Source organism: Saccopteryx bilineata, chromosome 3 (genome assembly GCF_036850765.1).
Source record: "Saccopteryx bilineata isolate mSacBil1 chromosome 3, mSacBil1_pri_phased_curated, whole genome shotgun sequence".
NCBI lineage: Eukaryota > Metazoa > Chordata > Mammalia > Chiroptera > Emballonuridae > Saccopteryx > Saccopteryx bilineata.
In genome coordinates this window covers 17,240,529-17,251,638 of record NC_089492.1, presented here as the reverse complement: position 1 = coordinate 17,251,638, position 11,110 = coordinate 17,240,529, and the positions used below count along the sequence as shown (strand labels likewise).

General features: G+C 40.3%; 1 non-coding gene across 1 annotated transcript; it reads left to right on the top strand.

Annotated features, from left to right (window-relative positions):
* Nucleotides 1-5,897: 5,897 nt before the first annotated feature.
* TRNAT-AGU (transfer RNA threonine (anticodon AGU)) lies at nucleotides 5,898-5,973 on the top strand. Its single transcript has one exon. It is a non-coding gene; the product is annotated as a tRNA-Thr (tRNA).
* Nucleotides 5,974-11,110: the final 5,137 nt, after the last annotated feature.

The following is an 11,110-nucleotide window of genomic DNA, read 5'->3' as shown; positions in this document are numbered from 1 at the left end:
AACATGAAGGTGGAATTTGCAGTTTAAAAATATAACTTGGACATACTAAAGAAGGCACATTTGCCTTTGCTGAGAGGATAGTAAATGTCTCCTTAAACAAATTGCCTAAATATAATAAAATCTGTGTAATAGCAATTTCAACTAAAAAAAAAGGGTAAATCACAGACGGCTCATCGACCAGTTTTGGGCGTGTATGCCAATTCTGCAGGTGAGGAAATTAAGTCTCAGAAAATAAGGAATGGGGTAAGACTGCAAAGCTAGGAAGCGGTAGACATGGGTTTGGACCTAGATCGATGGATCACCACTGGTCACGTTCTTTCTTGCTAGACAATCAGTCTTTAATGACTTGAGTGTCAATGTTTGTCTTCAGGAATGGGAAAACAAAAATCTACCACAAAGTGTTTTCATATTCTTTAAATCCTTTGCTCTTTCTAAGACCTTGAGAAGAAATGGGATGTCATTGTCCCCATTTTAAGAAGAGATATCTGAGCTTTAGAGAAGTTAGATGACGTCTCCAAAGTTGCTTGCCAGAAATAACTGACATGGGACTCAAAAGCAAGGTCTTTGAAGTCTAAAGTAAAGTGGTAGTGGAAAGAATTTGGCATGTGAGGTCAACAGACCCAGGCTGAAGTTCTAGCTATTTATCCCATTTGTTTAAAGTACTCTAGACAGATTCCTTAAATTTGTGACTTGGATTTTTGTCATCTGCTGAATGGGCATCAAGATAATATCCTGTTGCTGGATTATTTACTAAATGAAACAATCTATCTAAAAACCCCTTTTCAGTTTAAAAATCAATTTATAAAAGTTACAAGTAAAACAATTTTTTAAAGTTGTAACTTTTACAACTTAAGAGTTATAACTTTTAAAATAATGTAAATTAGTCCATTGGTAAACAATGGGAAAATTCTCGTTTGCTAATGAAGATTATTGACCCTATTATCAATTTGATCCTCACAAAAAGATACTCATTTCAGATTATTTTGGCCATTTTCTTTTCTAATTTATAACATAAGAGGATTGGAAACACTCAGCCTCTTTTACTCCCAAGATAGCTGTGTAAGCTATAATTATGGAAATGCATCTTAAGCAGATTTCTAGAATCTGAAAATTAATGCAGTTTGTTTTCTAATTGTTTTTTCTTCTGTCTTTTCTAAACAAGTTAGGGGCTATTTGAGGGAGAAAAACATTATGTGGATGAGTAAAAGATGACATTTTTGGGAGAATAGAAAAGGTAGATTTTTCAGTGAGCCTCTGCATTTGATAACATAAGATGATGCTTTTTTATCAGCAAAAATCCCCTTGAGGAAATCAAAACAACACCTATCCAAGTGGCAATGTTTTCTTCAAACCAAGCATAATCAAATTACTTATTAATCATTTACTTTTAAAAAGATGCCTTTAGTGGGCTAAGGATTACAAACATTCTAATACCCTTTATAGACTTTTTTCCTGCATTAAAATTTACAATTAATTTAAAAAAAACAAGATGAATACATTTGAAACAACAGAACAAAAGTACATACTTGATTTTAAATACTCTCTACTGTACTTAAAACCTTTTTTAAAATTGATTTTAGAGAGAGAGGAAAGGAGAGAAAGAGAAACATCAATTGATTGTTCTACTTATTTATGCATTCATTGCTTGATTCTTGTATATGCCCTATCGGGATTTGAACCCATAACCTTGGCATATCATGATGATGCTCTACCAACTACACTACCTGGCCAGGACCATCCACTGCATTTTTTTTTCAATGAGAGGAGGGAAGACAGTGAGACAGACTCCCACATGCACCCCGACCAGGATCCACCTGGCAGCCCCCATCTGGGGCTAATGCTTAAATCAACCAAGCTATTTTTTAGTGCCTAAGGCTGACCTTTAGACCATAGAGCTATTCTTAATGTCCTGGCCAATGCTTTAACCAATTGAACCACTGGCTATGGGAGTGGAAGAGGAAGAAAAGGGGGAGAGGGAAGGGGAGAGAAGCAGATGGTCACTTCTCCTGTGTGCCCTGACCAGGAATTAAACCTGGGACATCCATACACTGGGGTGATGCTCTATCCACTGAGCCAACTAGCCAGGGTTACTGCACTTTTAATGAAATGCCCTATTGGAATTGGTGTTCTCTCTGACTGCAGGGTGACAACCTTAACCAAAATGAACTAGGAGTTATTGAGGGGTTGCAGGGAAACAAATACTTATTAAACACTAACAAATGTGTGAGGTAGTTAATCCATACATTGACCCTGCGATTGAGTTCATTAAACCTTAACATCTTCATTTTTAGCTGAGAAAACAGATTTAATTTTTTTTATTTATTCATTTTAGAGAGGAGAGAGAGAGAGAGAGAGAGAGAGAAGGGGGGAGGAGCAGGAAGCATCAACTCCCATATGTGCCTTGACCAGGCAAGTGCAGGTTTTGAACCGGCGACCTCAGCATTCCAGGTCGACGCTTTATCCACTGCGCCACCACAGGTCAGGCTGAGAAAACAGATTTAAAGTAGTTACACTTCAGCCTGACCGGGCAGTGGCGCAGTGGATAGAGTGTTGGACTGGGATGTGGAGGACCCAGGTTCAAGACCTCGAGGTCACCAGCTTGAGTGTGGGCTCATCTGGTTTGAGCAAAGCTCACCATCTTGGACCCAAGGTCACTGGCTTGAGCAAGGGGTCACTTGGTCTGCTGAAGGCCCATGGTCAAGGCATGAGAAAGCAATCAATGAACTACTAAGGTGTTGCAACAAAAACTGATGATTGATGCTTCTCATCTCTCTCCGTTCCTGTCTGTCTGTCCCTATCTATCCCTCTCTCTGAATCTCTCTCTTTCTCTGTAAAAAAAAAAAAAAAAGTATTTACACTTCAAATGACATGGCAAAGGGGCAGTGACTCAGCTCTGAGTGATTCTGACCCTGTTCTCTGTTCACTGGCTTGTAAAGGAATCTCTTTGTAGTCTGTGCTTTTGCCATAGACCTTTCTCTTTGGTTGGTCACACTTCATAACTGACGAGTGTTTGGGTATCTTCTGCCTTATGGAAATGCTCCACTGTTAATGGACCATGTTTCATGGCATATAAATGTATATACTGAAGACTGAAGCACAGATAAAGCAGCTTTCAGGTTGAGGGGAGTGAAAGGGGAACACTTTAGATGGCAATAAAACTGAAGCTTTGATGTTGACAAGTGGAAAACAACCTGTTCTATTTCATTAATAAAATTGTTCATCAAAAGCTCTATGGGGCAGCAGCAGCAGCAGCATTCAGGCCAATAACTGAAGTGTTCATTAGACGAGCAGTCATCAAGACCTGCCCTCCAGGTACGAATCTACCAATTAGAAGTCATGTGGCCTTGCACAAGTTAATTAATCATAGTATTTTCATCCATAAAATAAAAATTATGTTCTTCTTGCCACCTCCTATGGTTGACTGAAAGATAAATTGAGACATTATATATAAAACAGTATAAGTTTAGAGGGAACATGTTTTCTTTTTATTTATGACATATTCCCCAAAGCAAGTAAATATTTCAATTATTCCCAGTGTAGGTGGACTTAAACTCTGTGTGTATATAGCATGTAATGCCTACTGTAAGCTTCTATTTAACTAGCTCCACTCCATGTCAAATTGAGGCATTGGCATGCTTTGAGCTATGTATGGTATAGCCATGAAGCCATCAGCTTAAACAAATGAAGGCTGCGTCATTTAAGCACTGTGCTGGGGACACTCATGAATGGAAGTTCTTGAAATGTCAGGTGACTTATATCATCTTGGGTATGTGATCTTGGGCTCAAAATTTCAGAACTTGGATCTGCTTAACTATTTGTTTGTCCAATTAGTTTCATTTGCTAATGAAATATGTAAAGACACTTGTTTATTAAAATATAAGATTCATATTACTAAAATAACCTTCTTAAATTTTGTGAATAAAAAAATTACTCTTTCATTAAGGTATAAAATAATATTTGTTCTCAAACGGGATTGAACAATGATGGGTAGGCGCTGAGGCTTATCTGTTGAACATATTCAAGTGATCACTAGTGGACTAGAATAAAAAGGTCACATGGACCAGGTATTCTGGATGATGCATTTTATTTGCAATGCTGCTTTACTGTTCTGTTCCAACAACCGAATGCCTTTAGGTCTCTGTAAGTTTTTAACTGCTCAATTACATTGCTTTACAGAGGAATCTGATTGAACATGTGGGCAAAATTTACACAGGTTAGCTTGGAAACAGGATCACGTAGTACTTTGGGAAAACTTTGTTAAGATACCTGGCAAAGAGATAGTACCCGGCTATTATAGGAAAGTAAAGCCAAAAGTAGACTAATTAGGTCAGGGAGAGAGGGGATAGAAGAACTCACAATTTTCATGATGTTGAAGAAAAGATTCAGTTGGAATTTAGGAAGAAAAACAATAAGAAGCCGCTGTAGTTAGAGAGAAAATTCAAAGAAAGGGAGTTGGATCAGTTTTGAGGAACTGAGTCTCATGAGGATGGGAATGCAGGTGACTGACAGAATCATTGAAGAGAGCTGTGAACATCCTTTGAAAGCCCCAGGCTTTTGAAGTCGTCTAAACCTGGCTTTGATTCCTTCCTCTGCCACTTAGAAACTGAGTAACCTTGGACAAGTTGGGGTAGGAAGGTTCTTCACATAATTATGTTTGATTTCATTTTCTCTTCATTGACTTAGTTCCAATTAAATTTGCCCTTCGCAAAGAAAAATATTCTGGCTGAAGAACATCCCTAGTTGTAGAGACTGAAATGTACTGGTTAGTAGTTAAAAGAATTGTGTGACCAATGACAATAAAGAGAAGAAGTCGAACTCTTTGGAAGATTATGTGTTTCAACTCCTTTTTGTAAATCTTCCAAGTCAGCTGACTTTAAGACTGTGTTTGATTAAAAAGCTGTGTTTCAATGTGACTTGAAGATTCCGTGTCAGGGACGACATAAATGGAAACAGTGTGCAGAGTAAATTACACTTGGTCGCAGGTTCTAGTTCGCTAATTTTAAGGCTCTTCTGAAATACTCCATTTGGCTCCAAATGGCACTATTGTTCCTAAAGAGGAAAAAGGAGGACCTCTCTATTTGATAGTCTGAAAAGATGAGCCCTTCCTGTTGTTATCATCACACGATGATTCCAGCATAGACAGAACGAGTCTGTGCATGGCATCACTGAGCACAGGATGCACTCTCTGGATGTCCTCTTCAGGGGACACTTGGGAAGCCATGCACAGTCATGTGGAGAGGTCTGTGTTTTTATCTTCTCTCCTCCTGTTCGATGGCTGTTGGGCCACTTAACCCATCTCCTCTCTCTAACATTCACATAATGTTGCCAAGCCATTGCCCAGATTGTCTACCCTTTTCACACAAAGAAAATTGTATAAGGACACTACTCTTTTATGGATTCTTGCTGTATTGGCCAAGAGTTTGCTTAAAGGCTTTAATCACTGTTAAAAAAAAAATAGAAGACTGGATAAAGAAGATGTGGCACATATATACCGTGGTATACTATTCAGCCATAAGAAATGATGACATCGGATCACTTACAACAAAATGGTGGGATCCTGATAACATTATACGGAGTGAAATAAGTAAATCAGAAAAAAAGAAGAACTGCAGGATTCCACACATTGTTGGGACATAAAAACGAGACTAAGAGACATGAACAAGAGTGTGGTGGTTACGGGGGGTGGGGGAAGGGAAGGAGGGAGGGGGAGAGGGGGGGAGGGACACAAAGAAAACTAGATAGAAAGTGACAGAAGACAATCTGACTTTGGGTGATGGGTATGCAACAGAATGGAATGACAAGATAACCTGGACATGTTTTCTTTGAATATATGTACCCTGATTTATTGATGTCACCCCATTAAAATAAAAATTTATTTATAAAAAAAAAAAATTGTAGCCCTGGCTGTTTGGCTCAGCGGTAGAGCGTCGGCCTAGTGTGCGGAGGACCCGGGTTCGATTCCCGGCCAGGGCACACAGGAGAAGCGCCCATTTGCTTCTCCACCCCTCTGCCGCGCCTTCCTCTCTGTCTCTCTCTTCCCCTCCCGCAGCCAAGGCTCCATTGGAGCAAGGATGGCCCGGGTGCTGCTGATGGCTCTGTGGCCTCTGCCTCAGGTGCTAGAGTGGCTCTGGTCGCAACAGAGCAAAGCCCCAGATGGGCAGAGCATCGCCCCCTGGTGGGCAGAGCATCACCCCATGGTGGGCATGCCGGGTGGATCCCCGGTCGGGTGCATGCAGGAGTCTGTCTGACTGTCTCTCCCCGTTTCCAGCTTCAGAAAAAAAAAATGCAAAAAAAAAAAAATTGTAGTATTCACCCAACACATTGAGGCAAATGGATGAGGCCAGAGGAAACTGGCTTGGAGTTCCCAACTATCCTAGGTTGCCCAGCTCCTTGAGGGGACCCATAACTCAGCACATTTATAACTAAGAGAACTAGATAATTTATCATGCAGGTATGGACATTTCTGAAAGCGAAATTGGGCATATTTATAACAACACTGGGATTGGTACAGTAGGCAGACACTGGGATTTCACTGGGCAAACCTGGACACATGTTCAGCCGATTACCCGTTCACTGCAAGCAGCTTACTCTTTGGGATGCTCTAGATTCAAATAATACCCTGTATATTAAGCACTCAGAAGTGGTTAGCTGTTTTTTTTTTAATAGGAAATCTGAATGTGGAGAACTGTTTTGACTTCTAGGAAAATAGTTCCCTGAAAATGAGTTATGTTCAGCAATGATACCCACCATTTATTCTAGCTACTCCAGCTATAGGATCAAGGAGGGAAGGAAAAAAAAAAACCCCAACAACTATGATCCCAGGAAACCAGTGTCACCTTCTCTAGTGTCATGGATTTATGTGACTTCAATTCCAGTTTTCTCTTTTTCCTTATAGCTGTTAAGAACTACCCTTGAGAGAACACATGATAGAGTAGCAACCTTTCTGAGGCCATTACTACTTCTCTCTCAGCCTATCACCTGTATGCAAGTACTTCCCACTCTACTCAGCCCAGGTTTCTCTCTTGAACTCCACACTGATATTCCCAATTTTCTTTTGAAAAAATACATTCAAGTTTCCATTCCATTCCATAAACTCTTCATAGCCAAAGTGGACTCTGTATGTCCAATGCTCCATCCACGCCAGCCAACATTTTCCAAGTCTATATTTCTTTTTTTTTTTGTATTTTTCCGAAGCTGGAAACAGGGAGAGACAGTCAAACAGACTCCAGCATGCGCCCGACCGGGATCCACTCGGCATGCCCACCAGGGGGCGATGCTCTGCCCCTCCGGGGCATCGCTCTGTCGCGACCAGAGCCACTCTAGTGCCTGGGGCAGAGGCCAAGGAGTCATCCCCAGCACCCGGGCCATCTTTGCTCCAATGGAGCCTCACTGCAGGAGGGGAAGAGAGAGACAGAGAGGAAGGGGGGGTGGAGAAGCAAATGGGCGCCTCTCCTGTGTGCCCTGGCCAGGAATCGAATCCAGGACCCCTTGCACGCCAGGCCGATGCTCTACCACTGAGCAAACTGGCCAGGGCCCAAGTCTATATTTCTAACTTGTGTGTGGACCCTTCAGTTACCCGGGTGTTCCCCTGGTAGTAATGCTCTCTCTCATACTCTTCTTGCTCAATCCACATACAGCTCCCAAATAGCTTTCAAGTGAGCATTTTCTATACATTCCTACAGCCTGGACTTTGACTATCATCGCCTCTCATTTCTTTACTAAAAATCATTGTTTCTGTTTTTCTTTATATCACTAGTTCCAGCACCCTTACCCCTGCCTGCATCTTGTCTTTATCATTCTGACATGTATGTATGAGCATATTTTTCCCATGCTCAAAACCCTTCAATGACATCTGCTAAAGAATGAATTCTGCAGTAGTATTTATCACATAGAATAGATACACCCTGGCATCAAGTCTTTTCCAAGTCAAATTCTGCTCAATCCTTTTTACAGTCTATCACCTCTGATCTTCTCAACCCCCACCTCTCATTTTAGTCTCAATGTTACCATGACCAATCCTATCTGGAACTTGAAGAGCTTCACACAAGTGCATTCTGAAAATGCCTCACCTTTTGCTTAAGCCATATCGTTCTTCCTTCCCTGGGACACATCTGGCATCAACGTGGTGCTCTCCCCACCTTGCTTGGGCAGTCCCAAAGTATGTGAAATGTTCACATACTTGAAGCCACCTTGATATATGGGAGATAGAAGCCTGGGCCAACAATTCAGGGACATATTTTCTAAACCTCCCTCTACTGCAGGTCATGTGCATTCAAACACCTGTCACCTGTACTGATGGCCAACCCAACAATTCATATTTATTTTTGTCTCTCCATTTTTTTTAGTTCCTCTTTCCATAACTCTTCCTAAATAAATTACCTTTCTGCAAGTCTTTGACTGAGGCTCTGTTTTCAAAGAAATATGAAAGACTGTAGTTCCTAGAGGTGTTCGTGTAAAACAGACCCCTGCAGTGGGACTTTACAGCTGGATCGCTTATAGTTCAGAAAGGAAAAGAACGCTTACTACTTGTAAGAAGTAGGTGGGGATGATGGTGATCATCTTTAACACGCAGTAGCTTATAATTACTAAGAGTATTGCAGTCCTGGCAGGTAGCTGTCCTCTAGATTCTCCAAGGTTGCAGGTTCGATCCCTGGCCAGGGCACATATAAGAAACAACCAATGAATGCATAAAGAAGTGGAAGAACAAATCATTGTTTCTCTCTCTCCTTCTTTCTTCCTTTCTCTCTGTTTTAGGGGAGAACTCTTGCTAAGATATCCACCTTATGCAACGTTACCAAAATAATTACAACACTTAGCAAAGAGACTGATACATGGTAAGGACCCAAGAATTATTTAAGGGATGAATGCTGGTCTCTGGACTCACCATGTTTTTTCTGGATCTTTGACTGTCTGGGACTGTGCTCATGAATACCATTCTGTTCAAAACCCCTTCATCAGATTTAGCACGTGTAAAACTTCTGCTCAGTTTTCAAATCTCGCTCTATTTGTGGCTCTGCTATGGAAGTAGAGCCCCAGTAGTAAACATAGTGCAATTTGGTCACCAATTTTAGTCCTGTAAATACTGAAAGAGTACATTTCCCACTTAGCATTGCATGTAGCTGAGACCACGTGACTGAGGTCTAGCCAGGGAAATGTGGGCAGAGGTGGTACAAGTGATACATACCCTAGCTAAAAAACTGTATGCATGACTTTCCCATTCTCCATCGATTTCTGTCTGTCTAGTTGGAAGTGAAGGATCAATGACTGCAAAATTTTAAGATGGAAGCAGCTTAGTTCCTGGTTCATCATTTGGAGGGGAGTTGCTTAGGAATACCACCGATTCGCATTAGATTTTACTTGACTGAAAGATACACTGTCTTTGTGCTAAACCACTGAGATGTCAGGCTTTATTGTACTCAGGGTAGCCCAACACACAATAACTAATATATCCCAGAGAGACATAGAGGGATAGTCTATGTTTCTACTGAACTCTAGATGTAACTATATTAAATAAAGAACATTTTCATTTTAATTGTTTTATTTCATTTTCACCCGTTTGACAATAATCTCTTGACATTCCCCAGTGCTGGTACTACATTATACACTTACTGATTGGAGAGATGGAAAGGCATGTAGACTTATTCTATGGGATTCTAGGGAAAAAGAAAGGGTTTAGAAATTTTGGGGACACATGTTTTCATTGACTAGAAAGAAGAAACTTTCTAAAAATTTTAGCCTGGGACAATGGTAAAGAGCTGTTTTCAGAGGTGATAAGAAATTTATTGCTGAGGGGCCTGGTTGGCCTGGACATTAAAGACTATTTGTCCAAAGTGTTTCACTTCCTAGCGAAGTAATTAAGTCTAAGGAAGTCAAAGGACTTGCCCAAAGCATGTTCACAACAGAACTGGAAGTAAAATCGAATCTCTTGTATCTGATGCCTGCACTTAATTACATCAAAATTCAGAGAGGCTAAGCAACCAGAATATCAAGCATGTACCAGATCTGAGTTCGAATGCTGACACTTTAATAATTAAGTGTTTTTAGGTTAATTACTTAATCAGGCTCAGAAAGGTTTTCTCATTAAGAAATGGGATATGACACCTTGCTAGATTTTTTTATAAAATTATTTTTAAAACTAAGCCTGGTACAAGGTTGCAATTATTATCATCATATTTATTATAGTTTTCAGTAATTGCAAAAAATAAATTCTTATTCAAGTCCATTATTTACATTTTACTCGTATGATGTTAAGTAAATTTCAGTGACATTATAGATCAGAGAGTTTTTGGCAGCTAAATTGACATAATCAATCCTATGAATAATTGAAGTTCAAGACCTGAACAACTAAATTATAAGTAAATTGTGAAACAGTAATTTTTTTTAAAACCAGGTAGTAGATGTGAAGACATGTTTATAATAAGTGTGACCTTAATTAATTATAAGCAGTAACTGGAAGAGAAATGGGAAAGAGCTAATCTGGGAACTCAGATGACTGCCAAGGCTGGAAAGTTCCAGAATACCATTCCTCTCCTTAGATTCCTTGTTCCAAGATTGCCTTGGGGTAGTACTCTTCAATCACGATTCCCATGAAAATGAGTAATTTGGTAAATGTAATACTATAGGGGCATGGAAGGGCCGACTTGACAGAATCATTATCAAAAGGGTAATTTTCTTGCCGCTGAGATTCAGCATGTGTTGAAGTTTTGGGCCCATGACAGCTCAGAGGTTTGCATCTGTTCAGGCAGATGCTCCAAGAGCATCTCCAGTGAAATGAGCACTCCAGGAACTTGGCGTCCAGTGCTGCTCAGGATCCTGGGGACTGTCTCATGGGAGGCAGTAAGACACATGTGTGTGATGACCTAGATTCCCACACACTTAGATAATCAGCCCTGGCTATGCCTCTTAATATCTTTGTATCTTGAGAAAGTTACTCAAACCTTCAGAGACTAAATTTCTTTATACGTGAAATAGAAATAATGGTACCCACCCCCACTGAATTGTTGTGATGATTAAACGCAAATAAATATTCATGTATTAACTAGCACAGTACCTGGCACTTAATAGGTACTCAATAATAATTTCACTTTCCTCCCACCCTTCTTTTTTTTCT